Source organism: Heterocephalus glaber, unplaced genomic scaffold (genome assembly GCF_053883595.1).
Source record: "Heterocephalus glaber isolate CG9 unplaced genomic scaffold, H.glaber_assembly_v1.0 deba00001532, whole genome shotgun sequence".
Classification (NCBI taxonomy): Eukaryota; Metazoa; Chordata; class Mammalia; order Rodentia; family Bathyergidae; genus Heterocephalus; species Heterocephalus glaber.
Window position 1 is genome coordinate 17,408,295 of NW_028258330.1, and position 10,674 is coordinate 17,418,968.

The window sequence follows — 10,674 nt, forward strand, 5'->3', positions numbered from 1 at the left end:
ATGGCCATTTCAACGCTATTAGTTCTGCAGTGACCATACGAGGTTTTTACAGGAAGTGTTATAGTCCTCAAAACCCACAGGGTGGGGCAGGGTAAAAAAGAACACAGTGGGAAGGAGGTCGGACACAGGTAGTGGTCACGTACTTTTGCAGATGCCTGGGGGTCTCTGCAGGGACAGAATGATCTTTACCTCCTCCTTTCCTGATGCTTTGACACAGTCACTCTTACTCCACTTGGTTTCTCAGTTCTTCATCCCACAGTTTTCTGTTGTTTACTTGTCCTTGCTCCACCTCTTACCTCAGTTTCCCCCAGACACATGACACCTATAATTTATTATGGGTCGTTGAACGATGGTCTCAATCTTCCAGAACTCCTTCCTGCTGAGCATGGACATAGTCCCCACCTGTGTGGAAATCATGTGACAGATCTAAAGGAGAGGTGGAGACTGCAGGGTCAGTTGGGAGAGATTGTTACCCCTGGAGGGTCAGAAGTTGGTGTGAACTATTGCTTGGAGTTTAGAAGAGAGGAGTTGTGGACGTTGGTTAAATAGATAAGGTCTGCAAATACAAGCAAGAAGAACTAATACAAGAACTGTGTAAACAGCACTCTTAATGACCAGATCCAACTCTTGGGTGTTTTTCAGAAGGGGACTTGTGACCTGAAGAGTAAGAAGCTGCACTCTGTGTGTGTCCTGAGGACTTAATGTGACCTGGGAGTCACCAGGACGAGTTGAGGGGCCCCATCTCCCTGGGAGCTTGCCTTGGGTGGGTTGCCCACTCACTGGGGTGGGGTGGTGCCACTGCACTGGCTCGAGAAGTATAAGGGGAAGAGGCAGGGGGTTCTGCTTGGGCCCCTGAGGGGAATGTGGCAGTCTAAGGAGGGGGTCATTGGTTACAGTAATCTGTGGTTCAGGAGCCGTTTAAAGGGGAGTAGCTCTTGAAGCTTTGAAAAGGGGTGGGTTTTTTTTTTGATGGCTACGTTTAACTTTATTTTTGCTCATAAGGAAAGCAACCAATTGATTACACAGTTCCAGAACTCTTAATGTTCAGTGATCAAGAAGAAAATGAGGTCAGAAGGCAAACTCTTCATTTCTTCCCAAACATGTTATTACAAGTATCACAGAAACTCAAATCAGCACACACAACACTGGTGTTCGACACAGAGAGGCCAAGCAGAAGGGTGAGGAGTATGGCGTGGCCACAGGGCTCAGGGTGGGGGCAGTCCTCCCACAAGCTTCACTCTACCCAAGTAGCTCACATCCCAGGCTCATCACATCCTTCTATGTCAAGGTTACTAAAACATGTAGAAATCCTAGCTGGACATCTGTAATCCCAGGACTCAAGAGGCTGAAGCAGGAGCATTGTTCTGAGTTCAAGGCCAGCCTGGGCTACATAGTGAGACTTTGTCTCAAAAAGAAAAAGAAAAGGGCAGCAATCCTGGCAGCTCCCTCTTTGCCCAGCTGTGTTTCACATGGCATTTTCATAAGCCATGCCCTGGTTCAAATTCTGTATAGGAAGTTCCCATTGCTGTCAAAGAACTCCCGCCCCCTCTGCACTACTTTGCTGCTGCAGTTCTTCTTTCTGGTCACCTAGCTCATCCGCCTTCCACTCTTCCAGCCTCTCCACTTGGCAAGCCATTACTATCAGTGCTTCCAGTGCCCGCAGTCACTGGTAGAGGCCTTTGGCTTTCTCTGATGATCCAAGGCTATAGTGACGGGCACAAAGCTCCTCTTCCCCAAGCCCTGGCTTCCTTTGTTCCTTCCCTTCTGTCTCCGTAGGGCATCTGTACTCTTGAGTGCTGAGCTCTAGTATTGTCAGAGCTGTGCTGTGGCTCTGACCTCTGGGTGAGGCTTCCAGCAAGGAGCCCGATACAGCATGACCTGCAGCCAGGGACTTCGTGCTATCTTCAGAGCCCTGTAGCTGCCCCAGCGAGTGGGCAACCCCAGTCTTTCTCAGGACTTTTTGATCCTGCTTCAGTTTCAGCTTCACAGTGCGTACAAATTTACTTTTTAAAATCCTCTGAATAACATCGGTGCTGACATCAGAGCCTTCGGCCAACCTGGGAACTGTCCAGGAATCTCCAAATTCCTTGTGTAAATACGGGATCTGGTCCATGGCTTCCCTTGTCAGGGTTCTGGGAGGGAGACCTGGCGCCTCCATTTGCCTCCGGATTTTCTGGAGTCGAATTGCTTTCTTCTGCCATTTCAGGGTGCTAAGAGAGAGAACCAACGGCAGAACCATGCGTGCAAGCAAGATGGGTGTTGAAGAGTCTCCGGCTAAATCTCAGACAGCCCAGTCGTCTTCTCTCTGTCCCCAAAGGCAACTGGGCCATGTTTGCCAGTTTAGAGTGCTGTGTACACCGCCCCAGAATCTGCACACCTAAAACAATAACTGCCTGTAAGCGAGTCGAACTATAAACGGATGATGAAATAACGTCACTAGCAAAGGGACCGGCAATCATGAGGAGACTGAACACCAGCCCTGCGGCCCTCACAACGGGTAAAAAGAGAATACAGTAAGCCTGCTGCGCACGCGGAGGCAGGACACTCGGAAAAGAGGGGGCGGGGCCCCGAGCACCCGGGACGCGGCGCCTGCTCCCGCTCCTCTGGCTCCCAGTCAGAATCGGGGTCCGGCTTGCGACCGGTAGGACCTGGGCCTGCCACACACGCACGCGCGCACACACACACACACACACACACACACACACACACACACCCCGAGTCACGAACCCATGTCGTGCAACCGCCGCCGGACATGCCCGGCCAGCGAGAAGGTCAAGGTAGCTGACCTGACAACAAAAAACCAGCTTTCCAGACCCCGCGACGCGACCCCACCGGAAGCAGCGGCCCCAGAAGAGAAGGGGTGGTTTTTGATAGCGAGCCATGAAAGCCTAAACATAAAGGGACTTGCGAACATTGTCTCTGCCAGTTCCAAAACAGATCTAATTGGAGAATAGTGTTATAATTTAGACTGCTGTTTTTCGACTGTTGTTTTCCATTCCCCTAGCTTATATTAGGACCAAGATGTATTGCAAGAGAAAAATAAGCTGTTTTCTTCTGAGGTTATCAGTGTGAAATGTTTCCAAATTTTCGGCGGGGGGGAGGGGGAGAGCAGAGTCTTGCTACATAGTTCAGGCTGGCCCTGAACTCACTACTTAGTCCAGGCTGGCCTCAAACTAACACAGATCCTCCTGCCTTAGCCTCCTGAGCTGGGATTGTAGGCATCCACTACCATGCCAGCTGTTTCCAATTATTAAGGATATAGCTTAGTGGTGAAGTCAGACGGACTGGCAAGGCACTTCCCATGGTGCTACCCAGAATGCTCTGGCTGGAGTCCTCCTGAGGGCATTCTTGCAGGAGGACAGAGACCCGTTGAGCTCTAAGACATCCACCTAGAAGCTCAAGTTTCCTACTAGACAGCTCTGGTGAAGCACATGGCATCAGTGCCCTGTGATCTCCTCGCCTTTCTGTGGCCCATGACCACAGAGAATGCCCTTCAGCCTAAGGGGAAGAGCCCTAGCAGCTGTGTCCCTCCCATTTAGAAATTGGAGTGTGTCCCAACTTTTCTGGAAATATAAACCCTTTGCTTTTTCTTGGCTGGCCAAAGAGAAGCATAAACATCAGTGAAGAATACATGTACCCAGGTAAGTGTACATGGACCAGGTTCTACTTATATGCTTGCTCACTTATATCACCTAAAGGAAGGCCCCATTTTAGTTCTGGAGCCCCCATAAAGCTATTCCAATTTGGGGGGATGTCTTAGTTACTTTTCTTGTTGCTAAAACAAAATACCCAAAGTTAAGGGAGGAAAGGTTTATTTGGCTCATAGTTTGTAGAGGTTCCAGTTCATTGTCAGCTGGCTCCAAGGCAGGACAGAGAGGCATCACAGAGGAGAAACAGTTCATGCCAAAGCAGGGCAGGCAGATGACAGCAGGCAGCAAGCAACAAGTAGTGACAAGAGACAATTGCACCTCTCTTTCTGTCCCTTATATTTTCTTCCAGGCTACCTGCCCTTAGGGTAGCTACACACCCAGGGTGGGGCACCCTTAATCCTACCCAGAACTATTTAGTAATCACACACCCTTCATCCCAGCATCACACACTCTAGATTCAGCCACCTGTATAAAAGCCCCACCTACAACCACATGAGGCTCTGGGGGACACATCTAGACCCAAGTCTTCACAGGGGGACACCCACTTAACTGCAGAGGGAAAGTTTGTCACCCATCCAACAGTTGGACTTACTGTGGGTTGCTGCTGTGGTACTGAAGAAAGGGGTGCCTCTTTTATCAAAGTATCTAGAAGGTGAGCAACTTGAACAATGGTGGAGTATGAAAATGAGCCAATGTCCCAAAAGTCCAGTGAATATCTGTAATTGCTTTGTGTTCCTTGGTACAAACTGTTGCAGAGCTTCTTCAATGATCATGCCTCTCTTATCCAACCACAACACTTCCAAAATTTTAAGAATGCACCAGGTCCTTGTACCTTATAGGGATTGATGTCCCCTCCCTGCTCCTTTAGGGGTCCTTGAATATCCTCCAGGTGTTTTTTTAAAAATCTGTAAATCACTCAGAGGTTAGCATGATATCTATGTAATGAGACATTTTCACAGTGGGTGGCCAGGATAACAAGCTGAGGTTCCAGGCCACTGTCCCACAGCAAATGCTAGGGCTGTGCAAGGAGCCCTGGGAGAGCACTTGGCAGGTCCATTGCTGCCATCCTGGGTGAATGCAAACTTGTCCTGGGACTCAGCAGCTAAGGGAATAATGAAGAAAGCATTACAAGACCTAAAAAGGCTCCCATAGCCTGTCTGTTGTCCAGTCAAGAAAGCAATGTTAGGCACAGGGGTATGGATGGGGATACTACTTTATTTAACTCCCTGTAACCCACATTCTCTATGAACTGTCCAGCTTCCTTACCAGCTCTCCTTGACTGCTGAAAGAATTGTGGGCTGGGAAAACAATTCCTTCATACTCTCTGGTAGTCTCTATTGTTTGACGTTAATCACCCTGAATAGAGCAGACAGTTATCCCAGTCTGCTCAGCCACATATCACCGCCTTTCCAGTCCACACTCATGTGGAATTTTCTGACCGTGGTGTGCAAGGTATGTGTGCCCCAACAGCACACCCACCCCTAATACTAGCTTGGTCTTTTCCACCTGTGCATATATTTCATGATCTGGATTCTCTAATGACAAATCTGTTAGATTATGTTTACATTTTTTTTGTACCGGGGATGGAACTCAGGTCCTTGAGCTTGCGCAGCAGGTGGCGAAACCACTGAGCTAAATCCCCAGGCCTATGTATAAATTTTTGTTTGGTCGTTTGCTTTTGAGACAAGGTCTCATTACATAGTTCAGGCTGGCCTTGAACTCACTTTGTAGCCTGGCTGGCCTCAAACTCAAGGCAATCCTGCTACCTCAGCCTCCCTACTTCTGGGATTACAGGTGTGTGCCACCACACCCAGCAAGCTGCTTGGATTTTAAAATGTTCCTGATACATTTCTCCCCCTTGGTCTCAGAGTTAACTCACAGATGTTTATATTCCAGTTATGACTGGCTGAACAACAGATTTTGAAGTAACCTTGAATAGCAAACGTCTTAGCACAAGCATAAAACAGAAAGAAAAACAAGATGACCCTGTAACTGTCATTTAAGAACCCCCCCTCCAAAATACAAAAAGAGCTATCCCAATGCACAAGAAATATTAAGCTCAGTGGTTTCGCCACCTGTTGTGCAAGCACAAGGACCCAAATTCTATCCCCAGTAACAAAAAAAAAGATAATCTAAATCCATAAAATAGCATAGCTGATGAAGTAAAGGGCAGAAACCTAATCTTAAGATAAAGAAAATGATTCAGAGAGTTCAAAGAATGTTTTTAGGAAGAACATTTTAGATTCCCATGTTAAAAATTGCTGAGCCCAGGCCTTTCTCCTGTGAAGTGGGCTATGCTTTCACCTGTAAAATAAGCCATTGGCTTTCTGCCTGTGGGTGGACCATTGTTTTTCTTTTGTAGTAAGCCAAGCCCAAAGTTTTTATAGATTCACAAATTCCTCAGAACCACCTCCCATACATAAATATCCCCAGCTCTGGACTACAGCACCTCTCTCTCCCTGGAGGGCCTGCACTCTATTTTTTTTTTTTTTTTTTTGGTACCAAGGATCAATCTCGGGTCCTTGCGCTTGCGCAGCAGGCAATAAAACCACTGAGCTAAATCCCTGGCCCTTTTTTTTTTTAATGAATACTTTTTAAATTCTTCCTGATCCCTTTATGCCTCTCATTAACATCTTGAAAATTCCTTTTCTGCCATGTAAGTCAGCAAACCTGCAACCTGCCACCTGAGTAGGGTGAGTTAATCTTCCCCTTCTCCACTTTGGAGACCTCCTTGGACCCTTTCTTGTAACATCACCCTTTCAGTACATGCGAAATGAGAACTAATTGAAGTAGTCATCAAAACAGAATCTTCACAGCCTGGCATGGTGGCGCATGTCTGCAATCCCAGCACTCAGGAAGCTGAGGCAGGCAGATCACCATGAGTTTGAGGCCAGCCAGGGTTACATAGTGAGTTCAAGGCCAACCTGAACTATGTATATAGACTCAATATCAAAACAACATACATACACACACACTCACATACAAAATTTTCACTCCGGGTGGCTGAGGCAGGAGCATCTCAGATTCAAACCAAGCCTAGACAACTTAGCAATTTAATAAGACCCTATCTCAACATAAAAAAAAAAATTAAAAAGAGCTGGGGATATGGCTCAGTGCAAAGGCCCTAGGTTTGATCCCCAGTACTACAACAAACAAAAACAACAATAACAAAACAGAATTTTCAGCTGAGTGCAGTGGCCCATGCCTGTTCTCCGAATCTTTCTCTTTTTTGTGGTACTGGGGATTGAACCCAGAGCTTTTGCACTGAACTATATCCCCAGTCCCAGCTTCAGCCCTTTTTTCTTTTTTCTTTTTTTTTATACCTGGGATGGAGCTCGGATCCTTGCGCTTGCAGGGCAGGCAGCGAAACGCTGAGCTAAGTCCCTGGCAAAATTTTCTTTTTTTTTTTTCCTTTTTAATTTTTTGAGACAGGGTATTGCTAAATTCCTAAATTACGCAGGCTGGGCTTCAATTTAGGATCCCCCTGCCTCAGCCTACCAGAGTGCTGGAATTTCAGGCCTACGCTACCATACCCAGCTCCCATCCCCTAATTTTGTAATACCTACTTGACCTAGCTGCATTTCTACCCCTAATCTTATTTATCTTTGAGGATAGTATACCTTTAAGCCAGAAATTCCTCTTCTGGCAGGCTCAGTGGGAACTCGCTAGGTCCAAGATGGCTGCTGGAGTAACACCAGCCAATGTCTGACCTCATTGTGATCCCATTGCATGCTGAGTAACACAACCCCCAGCACAAAACAGTTGACAACTGCAGGGGGGGGGGGGGGAAGAGAGCCCAAATTCCCAGAAAAAGACCTGACTGTTCCTCCGTTAGTAGCCTCTCCCAATCCTTGTTTTCACCTTACAACTATAACCCTCTAACCCCAAAGGGAGCAAGAAATTGATTTGCAAGGAGGTGTTTTGGCAGTACTGGAGACTGAACCTGTTACTGGGTCCTGGGTTCAGTGGGCTCTTTCTAGGGATTTTTTCCAGGTTCTTGTCCTGCAAAAAGAATTGAACAACACATACAAAAAAAGTAGTGATGTTTTACATTTAATAAAGGTAGAAAAAGAAGTACATTCTGCAAAGTGAGAGCAGACCACTGAGAAAGAGCACAGTGGCCACTAGGTTAAGGGCTGACTTGCATGTCTCAGGCTGACGTCAGAGCTAGTCCACCCAATCAAAAACCTGCTTGATCTCCTGCCAGAAGAATTGAAGGTAGCACTTTCTGATTGGCCCAAGGGCAGAGCTCTGGAACTGTATTCTATGCCTGTCCTGGATCTCTCCATGATTGACAGGTCATGCCTACTTAAATTGGCTGGCCGTAATCTCCTGCCTCAACCCAGGGCTTTTGCACTGAGCTACATCCCCACCTCCCCCTTTTTAAAACATAGTGAGATCCTCATCTCAAAAAATAAAACAGGGCTGGGGATTTAGCTCAGTGGTTCTGCTGCCTGCCTTACAAGTGCAAGGTCCCAAGTTCAATCCCCAGTACCAAAAAAAACCAAAAAACAAAATCTTTTTTCTTTTTAACTTTTTAAAAATTTTGTTGGTACATTTTAAATATACTAATGGTTACATTCATCATAGGAATTTATGCCTGTATATGATATACCTTGCTTCTTTTCTTCCTATTCCCCTCCTCTCCCTTCAACTCCTCTTCCCCTCCTTGTTTACAAAAGCTTTGCTTTCATTTTCCCTTGTCCCTTCTTTCCTTTCCCCCTCCCCTCTCCCCCTCTTGTGTTCCCTTTCTTATTTGAACATTTTTTTCCCATTCCTCAATATCTTTTATACATTTTGGCCCTTATTTACACTTTCGGTTACTCACACTAGGGAAATAATGAAGTATTTAAACATGTATGCCCGATTTATTTCACTTAAGAAAACACTAGAAATGTCTCAAACTTATTCTTCTTCATGTCAGAGTAGTACTCCATTGTATTAAAAAAAAAAACCCACACCTTCTTTATCCATTCATTGGTTGATAGGCATTTGGGCTGTTTTCTTTCTTTCTTTCTTTCTTTCTTTCTTTCTTTCTCTCTCTCTCTCTTTCTTTCTTTCTTTTGAGACAGGGTCTTGCTCTGTAGTTCAGGCTATACCAGAGCTCACTATGTAGCCCAGGCTGGCCTCGAACTCACAGCAATCCTCCTGCCCCAGCCTCCTGAGGGCTGGGACTACAGGCGTGTGCCACCATACTCAGAATTTGGGCTGTTTTCAAGACTTAGCTATTGCAAACTGTACCACTATAAACATGGGTATGCATATATCGCTATGGCATGATGCTTTTAATTCTTTTGGAAAGATACCAAGAACTGGAATAGCTGGGTCTAATGGCACCTCTAGTTTTAGTTTTTTGAGGAATCGCCACACTGATTTCCACAGTGGTTGCACCAGTCTGCACTCCCACCAATAATGGAGAAGCGTTCCTTTTTCTCCACAGCCCCACCAGCATTTGTTATTGGTTGATTTCTTGATAGCAGCCATTCTTTTTGGAGTGAGATGGAATCTCAGTGTTGTTTTCATCTGCACCTCTCGAATGACCAGTGATGTTGAACATTTTTTCATGTATTTATTTGCCATTTGTACTTCTTCATCTAAGAAATATCTATTCATTTCAGATGCACATTTTTGGGTTGGGTCTTTAAATTGGGGGGAGGTCTGATTTTTTTTTTTTTTTTTAGTTCTTTATACATTCTTGATGTTAGTCCTTTGTCTGAGGAACTGCTGGCAAAATTTTTTTCCCATTCTGTGGGTTTTCTCTTCACTCCGTTGGTAATTTCTTTCTTCTGCTGGAGCAAAAGGTTTTTGGGTGTTTTTTTTTCTTTTTGGTTTTTTTTTTTTTTTTTTTTTTTGGTACCCGGGATCAAACTCAGGTCCTTGCGCTTGCACAGCAGGTGGCGAAACCACTGAGCTAAATCCCTGGCCCCAGGAGCAAAAGCTTTTTAATAAGATGAGATACCAGTTGTTGATTCTTGTGATATTTCCTATGAAATCTGGGCAAAACAACAAAATCTTAACTCTGCAGAGGCAGCAGAATAGTTTGTTGCATTCCAAAACTAAAATATAAATAACTACAGATTCCCTGCTCTTTTGCCATGGATTATATATAATGGCTGTAACAAATTATAGTCTTCAAATTTCGTGCTTGATTTTCTGTCATCTGCTAAGCCAGCTACTTCAGCCAAATCGTTCAGCAGAAAGAAGTTATTTTAGTTAGACCAAAATGGCTTCTTCAAAGTTGGGTGAGGTTATTTGCAATAATCAGCTCTCTTTGTCACCTGAACCTTGATCTGCCTAATCACTCTTTCATTTGAAGGCCCGGGGATTTAGCTCAGTGGTTCCGGCGCCAGCCTCACAAGCCCAAGGTTCCAAGTTCGATCCCCTGTATAAAAAAAGAAAAAAAAAAAGTGAACCTCATTTGAGGAGCTGGCTTCAAGAAAGAGAAAGCTCAGTAATTCAAGGGTTAAGTAACCAAGGAGCCTCAAGGCCTTGGGCCACTTTTCTGTTGTGGAACATTGGAAAGCCACAATTAAACTGACAATCAAAGGAAAAATATCAGCTAGACTATGAGCTTCCTGACTGGAAGATCCAGGGGAATAGAAATTTGAGATTTATTTCCCAGGGAATTCCCAGCACTGGGGAAGTTTCTCAGTAACATCTACATTTATAGAGAATATAACCTTGGACTGAAAGAATTAAAATGAGTACTAGCATAATACCAGGAAAATGCTTAAAACTTTTAAAAGCCACTCGAGGAGCCCAGCATGGTGGTGCACGCCTGTCATCCCAGCACTCAGGAGGCTGCAGCCTGGGCTATGTAGGGAGCTCATGGCTAGTCCAAACTACATGGCAAGACCCTCTCTAAAAATACTACTCAAGTGACATTGGTTGCCCTGCCCCAAACTTGTGTGACCTCCACCCTCATGTATTTCTCTTCAGGACAGAAAGTCTGTGGGCCAGATGTGCCCTTTGGGTGGACGGGGCCGGCTGCAAGTGGCTACACAGGAGGTGGCTGCCAGAGTGA

The 10,674-nt window shown here is 45.6% G+C and overlaps 1 pseudogene; it reads right to left on the reverse strand.

Moving 5' to 3' along the window:
• Positions 1-825: 825 nt before the first annotated feature.
• On the reverse strand, positions 826-2,731 carry LOC101726223 (neugrin-like; annotated as a pseudogene).
• Between the last annotated feature and the right edge of the window lie 7,943 nt (positions 2,732-10,674).